This window comes from Siphateles boraxobius, unplaced genomic scaffold (genome assembly GCF_051911475.1).
Source record: "Siphateles boraxobius isolate OS27281-9 unplaced genomic scaffold, OSU_SipBor_1 13, whole genome shotgun sequence".
Taxonomy (NCBI): domain Eukaryota; kingdom Metazoa; phylum Chordata; class Actinopteri; order Cypriniformes; family Leuciscidae; genus Siphateles; species Siphateles boraxobius.
This window is the reverse complement of record NW_027508733.1, coordinates 8,791,337-8,806,445: the sequence shown is the minus strand read 5'-3', so window position 1 is coordinate 8,806,445 and position 15,109 is coordinate 8,791,337. Positions and strand designations below refer to the sequence as shown.

At 42.0% G+C, this 15,109-nt stretch overlaps 1 protein-coding gene across 1 annotated transcript in view; it reads left to right on the top strand.

Moving 5' to 3' along the window:
* LOC143735265 (uncharacterized) overlaps positions 1-15,109 on the top strand; it is a 31,616-nt gene extending 16,507 nt beyond the window's left edge. Inside the window, exons 6-7 of the transcript XR_013203077.1 lie at positions 1,023-1,184; positions 14,786-15,109. The gene's annotated coding sequence lies outside the window, so the exon portion shown is untranslated. The remainder of the gene's footprint in view (positions 1-1,022; positions 1,185-14,785) is intronic.

Below are 15,109 nucleotides of genomic sequence, written 5' to 3'. Positions count from 1 at the left end.
CACAGAAAACACAATTTCAGACATTACAATAACAACACATGAGAGTGAAAAAAGCATGAAACCAAAGGTAAAACATATTGGCAGAGAATTAATGTGAACTATGAGGTATGAGTCAAGGCCGTATGAGCGCTAAAATTTATTCCAGTAGCATATTCCACGGTATTTGATCATCGTTTTTTGGGGACATTTTCATACACAGCCTCCTTTGATTTCTGCAAGGAAAAATGCAGTCATATTAAAAAAAAAAAAAATTTAACTTCTTTGACCGGTCATAGTTTTAGGTGAAAAGTCTTGGATCAGAAGGTAAGGAAAGTGAGGATGTTCAGTTGAATGAAGTGGTTAATATGAACAAGATGTTGAGTTGTCTTGAGATGGTTAGAGAGGAAGAAATAAGGGATGATGATACGCTTTATGATATTTCTGAGATTGGGTCTCAAAATATGGAGGAAATGTACTGTTTGGATGAGAACAATGATTTTTCTGATACAACTTTCAGTAAAGTGGTAGAGGTCACGTCAGAGGCCCACACAGAAGAAAATGAACAGGTCTAGTTGAATAAAGTCGTTATTTTTGTTTTTTTTGCGCACAAAAAGTATTCTCGTTATTTGATAAACTTAAGGTTGAGCCACTGTAGTCACTTGGACTATTTTAACTATGTCTTTAATAACTTTTCTGGGCCGGCAGATGCAATTACTTAGCAGTCTATGAAGGAGTGAGCCAGCTCTCAGATTTCATCAAAAATATCTTCATTTCTGTTCCGAAGATGTTCGTAATTCTGAATTTTTTGCAACACCATCATAAATGATCTTACCATTTTTTGTGTTTTTTGTTGATAGGATGCTGAATTATTTCTGTCTTCCTCCCGGGTCTGAACTGAATTAACAATAATCACAGGTACAGTATGTTAAAAAAACAATGTTTTTTAATCCTATGTTGAAATTTGCACCTTTAAAAAAGAGACATATTTTGCCTTATGCATTCATTGCTTACTCTCCTGACCTGTTTTTCTACATTTCCTGCAGATGCAGAAGATCCCAATGACTGCAACAGCAATCATCAGAGATCCAGCAGCAGCAGCAGAGATCAACACTATCATTGAGACTTAAGGAAGGGAAAAGAGAGACAGTCATTAATGTGAGTGAATGCATCAGTCTGATCTACAACAGAAGACAGAGATCAGGTCAGTAAATACACACATATATCATCAGTGCTGTGGTACCTGCACATGTGTGACAGAGTGTGTTGATGTCCAGATGTGTGGTCTGGTTGCTGATGGGATTGTTCAGCACACAGCTGTAGGTGTTTTTATCCTGATATTCCACCTCCAGAGGTAGAGAGAGACTGATGCTGAGATCACACACACTGATGCTGGACAATACACTGATTCCTTTGTACCATGAGAGAGTCACATTACTCACATTCAACACTGATGAACACAACAATGAACATGATGATGATGAACAGTTTGAAGAGTTACTGATGATGACAGGAACAGGCAGACGAGCTGAGAAAACATGAAAGAATAAACAGGAATCTGGATAGATTTAGTCAACAAAATTGAATTTTCGGCTCAATGTGTTGATTAAGTGTTTTGTGTGATGGTGGTGTTTCTATCATCTCAAACTACAAAATGATTAAACATTTCAATATGTAAATAGTTTAGTAATATTCTGGTTTCAGTGCCAGTTAATCTCAATTTACAGCATTTGTGGAACAATGTTGATTACTAACTAACTGCCATAATGCTGGGTTTTTAAATCAAAACTATCAATAGGCACTATTCCACTGTCAGGCCAGTGCAAGTTTAGCCCCGCTCGTTCAAACTGCCCCGCTCTAAACAGGACTCAAACCTGGGCCTGTCCGCACAGGAGGCGGGCGATCTAACAAGGAGTCTAAAGTCCACAGTCTCTAGTGTCAGTCACTAGTGCGCCTCCTGACATCAGAGGAGTGAGGTTTACTTGCACAGTTGGAGATCATTTATCCTCCCCTTCTACAATCAACTGTGGTGTTCCACAGGGCTCCCTGCTGGGACCAAATTTGTTTTCAATTTAGATGTTACCTCTTGGATCTGTAATCCGGAAAATCAGAAATTGCATATGATTTACAGTTATATTTATCACTGCGCTCCAATTATTAACAAGCTCAGATGTCCTCCAAGCATTAGCAGATATAAGAAACTGGATGGCTTGTAATTATCTGCAATTAAATACTGAGAAAACTTAAGTCTTTATAATCGTTCAGGGCTTTAATAAAAGTCAGATTGAGTTATCTCTTAATAAGGTGTTCCACATTCAGCAGAAAGGTGGGTGTTTATTTTAACACCAATTTGAATTTGGAATATCACATTAAGAATTAGGTTGAGTCGTCTTTTTATCAATTACGAAGTATATCCAAGGTGAGCTAGTTTTTAGTTTTAAAGATACAGAGAAGCTTATTCTTGCTTTTATTTAATCTCGTCTTGCAACTAATTATTGCAACGCCCGGTTTTCTACTTTAAATCAACACACTTGATCACGGCTTCAATTAATGCAACATGCTGTTGCCAGATTACTGACTCAAACTAGACCATATTAATCTAGTTTTAGCTTCACTACATTGGTTACCAATTCATTGTAAGATTGTTTTAAAGATATTACTATTGATTTATGCTTACAATGAAAAGTCAATATGGCCCATCTGTAAATGTTCAAAAACTGTTACAACAATAAAGACAAAATACGTAAGCAATGAGAGATAAGTTAACATGAGTTAAGAGTAAAAAAATCATTAAATAATTGTATGTAATTGTATAACTTTATTTCCATTACAATGTAACTCCTTAAACTCCTTAAACCCCTAAAATGACTTTAAAAATGATTTAAATGAAGCCCTCCAAAAATTGCGTTGACGCAGCCGCTGCACCGTAACCTTGAGTCTTGCTTTAATAAAAAAGTAAGGAAATATTTTATGTTCATATTTTTGGTAATCAACATTACACCACAAATGCTGTTGATTGAACATAATTTGTACTGAATATTCCTTTAGAAAACAAGAATATTTGAAGGGCTGGACAAATTATCTCTACTCACCATATACAGAAACATTGAATGTTTTTGATGTCATTTTCGCTCCAGTTATCTCTAGTTGATAATCTCCAACATGTTCAGTTATGGTGTTTGTGATGGTCAGAGATCCAGTTTGATCGTCCAGCTTCAGTCTGTCTCTGAATCTCTCATCAGTGCCATTATATGTGAAGAAGATTTGCTTCTTTTTATTCATTTTAGCTATGAAAGCCTTTTCAGCTCCAAATTTCCACGTTATGTAGTCGTTTTCACATATTTGAGTATGAGTGTTTAGAGTAACAGAATCTCCCTCCATCACTGACACTGAATCACCAAACACACCTGATGAACAAACACATTTACACAGATTAAGGCTCCTGATGGTTTACAAAGCTGAAATCAGCTGTACTTTGTAACTAACTTACTAAAGAAAGGTGAGATATATGAACGTTATATTAATGGTGTAATCACAACATAGAAAGTTGAGTTTTTCTGGATATTAACATCATTTAAAACCCACAAAAATGTGGCTTATCTTTGATGAATGTCACTGATATTTAGCAAAAAATATAAACATTTTATAACTTACCTGCCAGAAGGCACCAGCAAAAACAGAACAAAGCAAGCGTGTGAAACATTCTCACATTGTGACACTAGCAGCTCATCTGAGTCAAACTGAAACTGCTGTGGTCGGTTTTCTACAGAAATGTGTTTTGATCTGGGCAAACATCTTTTAGTTGAGAGGGGGCATTTACTGTATTTGTGTTTAGTTTGCAGGTGAAGTGTTTCTTCTTGTCCTGCTTTTAATGAACTTAAAAGTTGATTCCCTCACAAAAAAGCTTTAAAGTAAAAAAACAAAACAAAAGAAAAATACTGAATCCATAAAAAACATAACATACACAGATTGATATAATAGAAGAATAGAAGCAATAGGCATAATTTGCAGGCGGAATGGGTGGAACATGTCCCCACCTCTTTTTGAAACATCTTGTGGTACAGATAAAAACTAAACCTCTAGTTGAGTAGCAGACTCTCTTTCCATTCTGGTGAAATTACAAAACAAAATGCACACAAACTTGTCCCAACTATTGATATACAATCACTGATGAACATCTTTGGTTTTAAACGTACACTATGTAACTTAATAATAATAATAATATTTTTTTATAAAAAAAAATTATTTATATTTTAATATATATATATTTATTAGTGCTGGGCCGTTATCGGCGTTAACGTGCTGCGTTAACGTGAGACTCTTATTGGACGATTAAAAAAAAATATCGCCGTTAATCAAAGTTGGGTTGGTTTCATAAATAGCTTTTTCGAATATCGTTATATTTTCGCGCAATTATAATGTGTAGTATGACATAATTGACCCTTCGCTAAGCCCCGCCCTCCCTAGTTACTGTTGCTACGCCTGTCAAGCTTTCGTGTCTGGCACGTCTATTACAGTGTGTATGCACCGGTGTCAGACATTCCCAATGAGATATTTAGTAATTTTTGGCGAACATGTGAAATATCTGAGAGAGCAAGACAAAGGGGACTGCAGTGTGCATTCGAGCGATATATACATGAAATAATATGCAACCAATTAGCGAATAATTTCATTCAAATTGAAGCTAAAGCCTATAGTCCCAGCGCAAGCAGCCGCCGCCTCATACGCTGACCATTCAAATGGGAAACACACAGCTATTTTCGTGCACAGCAGGGTAAGTGAAATGTGAAAATAATCTAATAATTATATATCAAACAGTTTATCCATACATTTTGTGGAATAACAATAACACCGGGAGAGCCGCGATCAGATTGGGTTAAAGTTACTCAGTCAGGGGCAACGTTAGTAGGCCGTCGATTAACGAAATGCTGAAATATATTTTAAAGTATGTCAGTGAGCCTCCGTCTTGTCTTTAATCGTCTTATTTTACGTTAAAATATATGCATTATGAACAAAGAACAGTCATTATTTCCAACTTCAAAGCAATATGTGTTTTTGTTAATCCTTCCTGTGGACATGTAGTTGTGAATGTGGTCTCCCACACTGCTGATCCACGCACATCATTTCTCCTCTTGGCTTTTAGATTTTCGGGAAGGAAAAAAATTCCACTCCCCCGTCCAAACTTTTAGGATACCGGGTATCAGATTTGCACAATCCATACGCACAACGCTTCGGCATGTTTCACTCGCTCGAAAGCTTGCCAGACCTCCCGCGCCTAGTTACGGTTGCTAAGACACGATTGGCCAGTTGCGGTTTTCGGGCGTGGCTTAGCGAAGGGTCAATTGACGCCGCGCCTACTGTCACAGATCGCGCAGCAGGGTATTTTCCTGTCAGGAACACGAGGTGTACTTTTACTTTCTTACGTTGGGCGACGTTCCTCTCGTTAGTTTATTTTAATGCAATACGTTGTTAAATGAGGTTATTCCAAGCGCGCTGTGTCCTTTGTATGGGCATGATCGATGCTCATTTACAAATGAATCACTCTTTTGAGTCGATTCTGTTCAAAGACTTCATCAAATAAGTTGTCAGATGATCTGTCTACATCGGTTCGCGAATCAGTTGATCTGTTCAGTTCCTCGCGCACTTAATCGTCTGAAGCGCTTTCAATTCACACTCGGAGTCGAAACAGGAAGATTTAAGAGCATCAAGAGCGTTGGATGAAGTGGCCGATCTACAGTCTAGTCTAGTGAAAGCAAATCTGCAAATGCATCATATTTTTTGCCAGCGATGAAGATCTTTATTAGTTGAACATCTTCGTAAGCTGTCTGTGAATGAATGATTCCACAGGACGATTCGATTTCATTTCATTCAGGTAATACATTTTACAACCAAACAAATTATTACGCCATGATAGCACTAATAAAAAGTATGACATTATCCGGTTTTTGGACATACATTATTTTATAGGCTACAAAAAAAAAAACGCTTCAGAGCGTCGGCGCACTGGTTAACAGGTTGTGTGTATTGCGCGTGTATTGCGCAGTGGCATAATCACACGAATAGTTTACATTGATTGAAACTAATTTGTTTAAAAATGAGGCTATTGCAGTAACAAGGCAGGTTCACATAAAATCATTATGACATATGATGACATTATTTTTTGATCTAACGAGCATTGGCGATGCAAAAACGGACTGACGTGCGAATTGTTTTTCTTCTTCCAATTAGCCTACTATGTTAAAAAAGGACGAAAACATGTTACTTGTTCAATTAATAAACAGTTTGTTGGATGACAAATCGCTAAAGATGAAATTGGCCTCCCTTTCTGTCATTGCGGTTTTTTTTTTGTTTTTTTTTTACGATATTCGACTTTTGCTCCTCTATTGTCGAATGGCATTTTTGGCAGAAATTCACAGCCCTACGCGAGGCGAACTATTCACAAAGACTTACTTTTAGTCATTATTTGGGTAGCACACATATTCTGAATTCAAATGAGCCATTTTAATCTAGATTAATCTAGATTAATTTCAATATTAATCTAGATTAATCTAGATTAAAAAAATTAATCTATGCCCACCTCTAATATTTATATTTGTTTATATAAATATATATTTTTTACATTTTATACAGTGCTTTCCTGGGTACTTAAATACTAAAAACATATATCTTTGGCCTAGCATACAAATAACACATTATAGACTTTTCTGATTCAATGTTAGGCTGCAAAGATTAGTTCAGTCGGAAACGGGAACACTTCCCATAAATCCTGATGCACTTGTTACATCATAAGAAGGATGGCATCTACGCTAATATTCGTCTCCCTGTTTATCCTGAGGTTTACCGCAGTCCGCCGGATCCAGGCCGTATCCGGATCTGATGAAGGACCTGGACATGACAACAACGCAGTCCTGAAGTGTCAACTAGTCTCTCCACTGAAGGCCTCTGTCACGGTTCATGGGTCTGTGTTTTCTTCTCTGTGTGTCTAGTGTTGTCAACTCTCTGATTGCTTGTTTGTGTTTCCTAGCAACCTTGATGATAATTAGTTAATCAGGTTGGCTGCACCTGCTGACTATTACCACTCCTATATCTGCCTAGCGTTTGCTGTGTTTGTTGTCAGATCGTTGTTTTGTACCTGTCCTGTCGCAAGTCTCAAGTCTCAAGTCTCACCAGTGTCTCTCTAGCCTTCAGTTCCTGTTACTGTTCCAGCCGTGAGTTTGGATTCTGGTCTTGAGAAGATTCCTCTATCTGTTGTGGATTACTGCAAGTCTAAGGTGTTCATCTTGCTTCAAGGATTAGCATCTATTGCCTTGCTACATTTGCCTTGCTAACATTCGTATTCACTGTAAATAAACTCTTATTCACTTGCACTTGGATCTCGAGTATCTCTGCTGACAGCCTCCTTCCCTTTACCTCTGTACAAATAAAACGTTGTCAGGATAATTTGGTTTGCTCGATTAATTTATACATTACCTTAATACTTTTTGATTAATTTAATTTGTGTGTGGCCTCCCCGTTTGTTATATTCCCCGAGCCAGGTGATTTTATAAAGGTATTCAATACTCAGTCATCTTTATTCTTCCCCAAGTGAAGATAGAAACGAGTTAGAATAAAAATATATAGATAGAAAAGTAGTTTTAATGCTTCTCATTGGAGCTCTATCATGGGATACATGCCTTTATCTTTGGATAACAGGCCCATCTGACCATCAACAACCTCTCTCTCATTTACATTTTTATAAATTCTTAATTTTATTTAGTTTAGTGTGTTTCAATCATGGAATAAAAATAATAATAAAGGTAAGTAACCTCACAAGTCTGATATTTTCTTTTCTTTTATTTCACACAATTCTGACTATATAAGTTGCAACTGATATGTTTAAGCTAGCAATTGCGAGGGGAAAAAAAGAAAAAAACAAATAATGGTTGAAACAAGCTTCCATAGATATTTCGACAGCCATGACATTAATACAGAATCATATTGCAGTCAGTTATAATGCTTATTGTGTAGTTTCATGTTCTACCAGCAGGTGCTTATGGGACAAAAGTCTTTTTTACCCGGACTCATGTGTATTTTATTTATTAAGTCTTTCATATTACTCATGTCACATGATAGCCTTCTGTTTATTTTTTTTTTAAAATAACAAATAAACTATAATTTAAACTTGACATGGTCTTGACTCATATATAAGTAATTTGCTATAGGCTACTGATGCCATACAAGTACATTTAGGCTATACAATATTTTACAAACGGTTGACTGAAAAGCCGTTTTGCATGCGAAATTAGAACGTTCACTGCGTCATCGCTCTTCAGGCTGTCAGGATAGTTTCACTAAGAAGTATTTTTACAAGTACGCCCTTAAAGCGCCCCACTTTTATGAATCAGAATAGTCATTCAATATCTGTGGGGAAAATGTCGCTCCTAGTTTATTTGCTCTAATGGTCTTGATTTCAACTGACCACAGTAACACAAGATTTGTTACAATCTCCTTTCCGGCGTTGCACCGAATTATTTGAACGAATATGTATTGTATGTAAACAGACATAAGATAAGAAAATACAGGAGTGTCATGGCTCTGTCACAAAACCATGAACAAACTACACCAAAGTTACAGAACCCTGACAAACATGGTATGATACTGTTAGTAAATATTATTTTACATCAGTGCATTAACTGATCAAATGTAGCTTGAATGTAATGTGAGTGAGGTTCTACCAAATTAATAAAATGTAGCCTAAACATGTTATTTATGGGGAGGACTAAACATATTTTGAAGAAAGGGTCTGTATTGTGAGTCTTGATGCTGTGGAAAATAGCATAATTTTCTGAAATATTTGTATGGGTACTATTTAACTAATATACATTATGATATGAAAATGTGTATTGGTGTGTGTATAAGATCATCCATAAGACTCATGTATGTTTGTCTGATGAGTGAAAGTGTGAATCGACGATGTTCTTCTGCTGTTTGTTTCCATGTGTTACATTACGAATCCAGACATATTTCTCTGCTCACAATCATTATGATCCGTTAGAAAATAATAGGGTAACACTTTAGAATACGGTTCCTTCGTTAATGAATAACTACACAGGAACAAATGAGTAACACAATATTAACAATCTAGTAACTATTATTAACTAACAAGAAATTCTAATTAACGAATTAGCAAGTAATAGCACACAGATGAAAGTAGTAGTCCACTATTAACTAATCAATAACTACAATTTTTTTAATGCTTCCTAGAGAACTACTGAAAAAGTTTCATAATTCATGCAAAACTAATCAATAGCTAATGCAGGACAAATGACTAGCACTACATTAACATTTTAACTGCTACTGTAAACGAATACACAAGGTTTATCAATATGTAATAGCATAGCAGACTTGATGATTTGGGTAATAATTAGCCTATGCTCTCTCCTAGAAAACTATTTATCAACTGAATAATTTTAAATAATTTGATTTTAAAAGGTAGTAGTCTGGACCTTACTTGTCCTGTGGCCAATTTTCCGGGATTCCTCTGGACTGGCATTGAATCACTATGGTGACGACTGGAACATATTGAGTCATCAGCCATCCAAATACCATATACAGTGATTTTATTATCACTGTATATTTTATCCCAGGGAAATAACCTGGGCCCTGAACGGTGTTTTGAGGGATTTGGGCACGTACCCGTGCCTTGGCTTGAGTATGACTTTTGAGTCATTAGGCCCAAACTCCATACATGACGCGCTTATTGAAACCGCTTGTAAGTCCCCTACGCGCTTCATTGAAGCAAGAGCCACAAGAAATAACGTTTTGAAAGACAGGTGCTTCATGTCTGACAAATGGATTGGCTCGAATGGGACACCTTTCAGGGCTTCCAGAACCGTAGAAAGGTCCCACACAGGGACTGAGGGAGGTCTGGGAGGATTCAGCCTCCGAGCTCCCCTGAGGAATCGCACGACCAGGTCGTTTTTCCCCAGTGACTGGCCAGACGTCGGTTTTGCAAATGCCGCTATGGCCGCCACGTATACTTTGAGCGTGGACGGGGTTCTACCCTTATCCAGCAGCTCCTGAAGGAAGGAGAGCACTTCCGTAACCCCGCAGTCTACGGGTGAAAAGCCCTGAGCTTGACACCAGGTAGAGAACACTGACCATTTCGAGGAGTAGAGCCGTCTAGTAGACGGGGCCCTAGCCTGCGTGATCGTGTTTATCACTCCCTCCGGGAGGTTACCGGGTACCTGTTGATGGCCCACACATGTAGGGACCATAAATCCGGGCGAGGATTCCAAATCGAGCCCCTTTGCCTGAGAGAGGAGGTCTCTCCTCACCGGTATCGGCCACGGGGCAGTGCTGGTCAGCCGCATCAGGACTGGGAACCAAATCTGGTTCGCCCAGAGCGGAGCCACGAGCAGCACTGGGCATCCGTTTTCCCTGATTCGTTCCAGCGCTTGAGGCAGGAGCGAGACTGGGGGAAAAGCATAGAGGGGGCGGCGGGGCCATACGTGGGCCAGCGCATCCCTGAGCGTTTTCTTGGGACGCGAACAAGTCCACCTGCGCTCTACCGAATGTCTCCCACAGCAGTTGGATCGTCTACGGGTGCAGCGACCATTCCCCTGCTGGGACATTGTTTCGGGACAGACAGTCTGGTCCCAGATTCAGGCGACCAGGCACATGCCTGCTTTCAGAGAAAGCAGGTTGTGCTGAGCCCAGACCAGAAGGCGCTCCGTCAGCCTGTAAAGGTTTCGGGACCTGACGCCACCCTGGCGATTTATGTATGCCACCACTGACATGTTGTCCAACCGGACTAAGACGTGGCGGCCTTTTATCTGGGGACAAATGCGCCGTAACGCATTGTCGACTGCCAGCATTTCCAGACAGTTTATGTGTAGGAGCTTCACCCATTCTGACCACTGGCCAAAGAACGGTCTGCCCTCGAGCAGCGCTCCCCATCCCGAGGTGGAGGCGTCCGTTTACACCACCGTCACACTCGAGGGAGTCCCCAGACTCACGCCTGACTGATACCAGTCAGCTATTTTCCAAGGTTCCAGAGCCGAAACGCATTTCATGTCGACCCTGAGGCGCAACAGACCAGAGGTCCATGCCCGGGCTGGAACTCGCACTTTCAGCCATAACTGCAGTGGGCGTATGCGAAGCAGGCCCAGCTGAAGTACCGAAGATGCCGAGGCCATGAGGCCCAGCACTTTCTGAAACCTTTTGAGCGGGACTATAGAGCCGCGGCGAAAGGATTTCGCGGCGCGCTGAATGTCCAGTTCGCGCTCCAGCGACAGACGTGCTGTCATAGACAGCGAGTCCCGCACTGTTAAGAGATTTTCTGGCTGGGAAACAGCGAACTCTTCGCCCAATTGACTGTGAGACCCAGATTCTCGAGATGCACGAGTAATGTGGTTCTGTGTTCTATGAGCTCTGAATGTGATCGAGCTAGAATCAGCCAATCGTCCAAGTAGTTCAAAACTCACATGCCCTGAAGTCTCAGGGGTGCGAGGGCCGCGTCCATGCACTTCGTAAATGTCCGGGGTGCTAGGGATAGGCCGAACGGTAGGACTGTGTATTGAAATGCCTGGACCTCAAAGGCTAATTTCAAGACTCGCCTGTGACGTGACGCTATTTGTTTTTGGAAAAAGGCTTCTTTAAGATCTATTGACATAACCCAGTCTCCCTGGCGCACTTGCGCAAGGATTTTCCTGGTTGTCAGCATTCTGAACTGGCGCTTCATAAGCACTCTGTTCAGCTGTCGCAGATCTAGAATGGGTCTGAGACCCCCGTCTTTTTTCGGTACCAGAAAATATCTGCTGTATAGCGCCCCTTCGCTCTGAGCCTGAGATAAAGGTTCTATGGCCCCTTTGCTCAGCAGTTTCGCTATTTCGGCTCGAAGTAGATGAGATACTTCAATGTTTACCATGGTTTCGACTCGCGCCGTGTAATGGCGGGGACGTCGAGCGAACTGTAGCGAATAGCCTCTTTTTATAGTGTTCAACACCCATTCTGATTCCCCGGGAAGCTTTGCCCACGCCTCTGCGTGAATAGCTAGAGGTAGAATGAAATCCGGGCTCTGGCCGCGGCATAGCGGCGGCCGCAGAGCTTCGGTGTGCTGAGACATAAACACTGTGTTTACAGTGTGCGAGGCGGGAGGCGCGCTGATCTCGGCGGGCAGCCTGGTCGTGCTCGAATTCTCTATGACAGATTGTGGAGAGAGAGTGAGCGGGACAAACCCCATTGGGTTGAGCGTGTCTGTGAGGGAATGTGGGCGCGGGACAGCGGGCACACCCACTGCACTGAAAACACCGACGGCTTGTGCTGACTGAATGTGTTTCGTTTTATTTTTTACAGAAACAATTTTTTACAGAAACCGTCGTGTAGTGTTTGTGGGCACTGTGTCGTGGGCACATTCACTAAATTTTTTTTTTTTTTTTTTGCACAATCGACATGAGTCGATTTTATTTGTGCTAGCCCTGAACTGTGGCGGGCTGTGTCTGTGTGTGGGAATGGGCACTGAGACGTGGGCATTCTTACAACACTCATAACACCATCGGCCGTGGCCGGAATACCAGAAAATACACTCTTTTTTGGGATTTATCTGGGTCACCGTAAAAATGGCGTTAGTGTGCAGGCAAGCGGGCTGTGGTACCGGATTGTTTATTGCGAAATACACTGGAACAGTCACATTGTTTGGAACTGAACGAGCGAGAAGTTTCGGTGGAGTCTGGCCGCGGCGAGACTTAAACACTGTGGGTCTTAGCTGACTGTATGTGTGTTGGTTTCGTTTTACAGAAAACGTGGCACATGCAGTGTGTAGTGTTTGTGGGCACTGGGTTGTGGGCACATTCATTATATTTAATGCACAATTGACATGAGTCGATTTCATATGTGCTAGCCCAGCACTGTGGCGGGCTGTGTTTGTGTGTAGAAATGAGCACTGGGCTGTTGGCATTTTTATTACACTCATAACACCATCGGCTGTGGCCGGAATACCAGAAAATACATTGCTTATATGATTTTTCTGGGTCGCCGTGGAAACGGCATTTGTGTGCAGGCAAGCGGGCCATGGTACCGGCTTGTTTACTGCAAAATACACTGGAACAGTCACATTTTCTTGGAACTGAACGAGCGAAAAGTTTCAGTGCAAGTCTGGCCGCGGCGAGACTAAATTTTATCTGCTGCGAGAGCTGGGATCGAACACGGGTCTCCCGTGCGATGGCTTTGGGTTTCGCCACAGGGGAAAACCACAAAAGCTTAAAATAGCTCGAGCACATAACAGAGCGTCATCACAGTTTTGTGTGTGTTGGCGTTTGTTTGCAGGCGTGCGTGTTATACAACAGGCTCATTGCTGCAATATTGACATTTTCAGCTGCTCAAACTAAGAGGAGCTGAGAAATGTTTGAGAAATGGAGATTGGTCTGGCCTCGGCGGGACTAAAAACACACTCTTTCCTCATTTCGCCAGTGACGCATGCCCACGGGGGGCGGGGGAGGGGTAGCTTTCTTATAACGTAAAGAAAGCTAGCCACGGTTTTGATGCTGGCCCGTTTCCCTGACGACTCGCGGGCAGAAGGGGGGAGGTCCACAGAGCTCGCCCAATCCTCACTGTCCGACGCCAGGATAGAGCAGCTGGCCTTCTCTACAGATGCAGCTATCTCGTCGTCATTAATGGCGGAAGCGGCGGCGCGCGGCGGCGGCTGTCCGTCAGTGAGCGACTCGATTGAAGCTGGGTAAGCTGGCGGGCGAACCGGCGAGCTTTCACGGCTGGAGAAGGCTCGGGGACCCGCTGAGTACGGCGCTTTGCGGCACGGCACTACAGCGGGCGGGAGTCTCACTCACCATAGCAATAGCTGGCCTCCTCTACAGATGCAGCTATCTCGTCGTCACTAATGGCGGAAGCGGCGGCGCGTGGCGGCCGCTGTCCGTCAGTGAGCGACTCGATTGAAGCTGGTCGAGCTTTCACGGGCTGGAGAAGGCTCGGGGACCCGCTGAGTACGGCGCTTTGCGGCGCGGCACTACAGCGGGCGGGAGTGCAGACTCGGAGAAAAAATGCCAGGCAAGTCCTCAGAGTCACCATGGCAATAGTTCCACAGGAACAAGCGTCTATAAAAAAACGCTGCTCTTTTAGATAAAGAGAGAGAAAGAGAATGTGAGTCGCGACGGCGAACACACACTCTAGCAGTGAAAAAGGATATTAACGCCAGAAAGCGTAGCAGGTACGGCGGCTGAAGGCGGCGAGGTGAAGGCCAGCGGCTTCAGGCTCGAAGGCTCGTCCCACAGAAGGCTTACTATCAGACGGCGCGGCTTCTCACTCCGGATCCAGCGATACAGTAGTGCTTCGCTGAAGGGATGAAAATCAGTTTGTATCAGCCTGTCGAGCGTATTTATAGGCCAAGGCCACGCCTATTCTGGCGGGACGCGACGAAATGGGCGCGAAGCGCCCCCATTGGATGTCACGTCACGCAGGGCCTCTCTCGATAGGCTTACTGCTGTTGCCGGAGGGCAGCCAATAGGCGAGCGAGCCGTCTTGCCTATGTCTGCACGCTGCCGCACAGCGTTTTACATTAATCAAAATTAAGGATAATTTTTGGCTTCAATATCTCGTGGAAAAGAGGTTTTCCCCATAGCGTAAGATATTACCCAGTACGAGAGATACTCTCGTAAGAGAACCACTTTCATCTGTGTGCTATTACTTACTAATTCGTTAATCAGAATTTCTTGTTAGTTAATAGTAGTTACTAGATTGTTAATATTGTGTTACTCATTTGTTCCTGTGTAGTTATTCATTAGTTTTGTTTTTCTTATGTTAACTGTTTCTTCTCCAGGTGCCTCTGGAGTTGGATCAGATGAAGTGTTTGTAATGGAGGGAGATTCAGTCACTCTAAACACTGGTGTTCAAACAAACCGACAAGTAGATATTAGATGGTATTATAATGACATTCGAAAAGCTCAAATCAATGGAGATCTTAATAAGATCTGTACAGATGTTCAGTGTAATGAAGGTAATGAGAGATTCAGAGACAGACTGAAGCTGGATCATCAGACTGGATCTCTGACCATCACAAACACCAGAAACACAGACTCAGAATATACACTGAAGATCTTCAGCAGCAGCGACAGTGAAAAGATCTTCAGTGTTAATGTCGAAG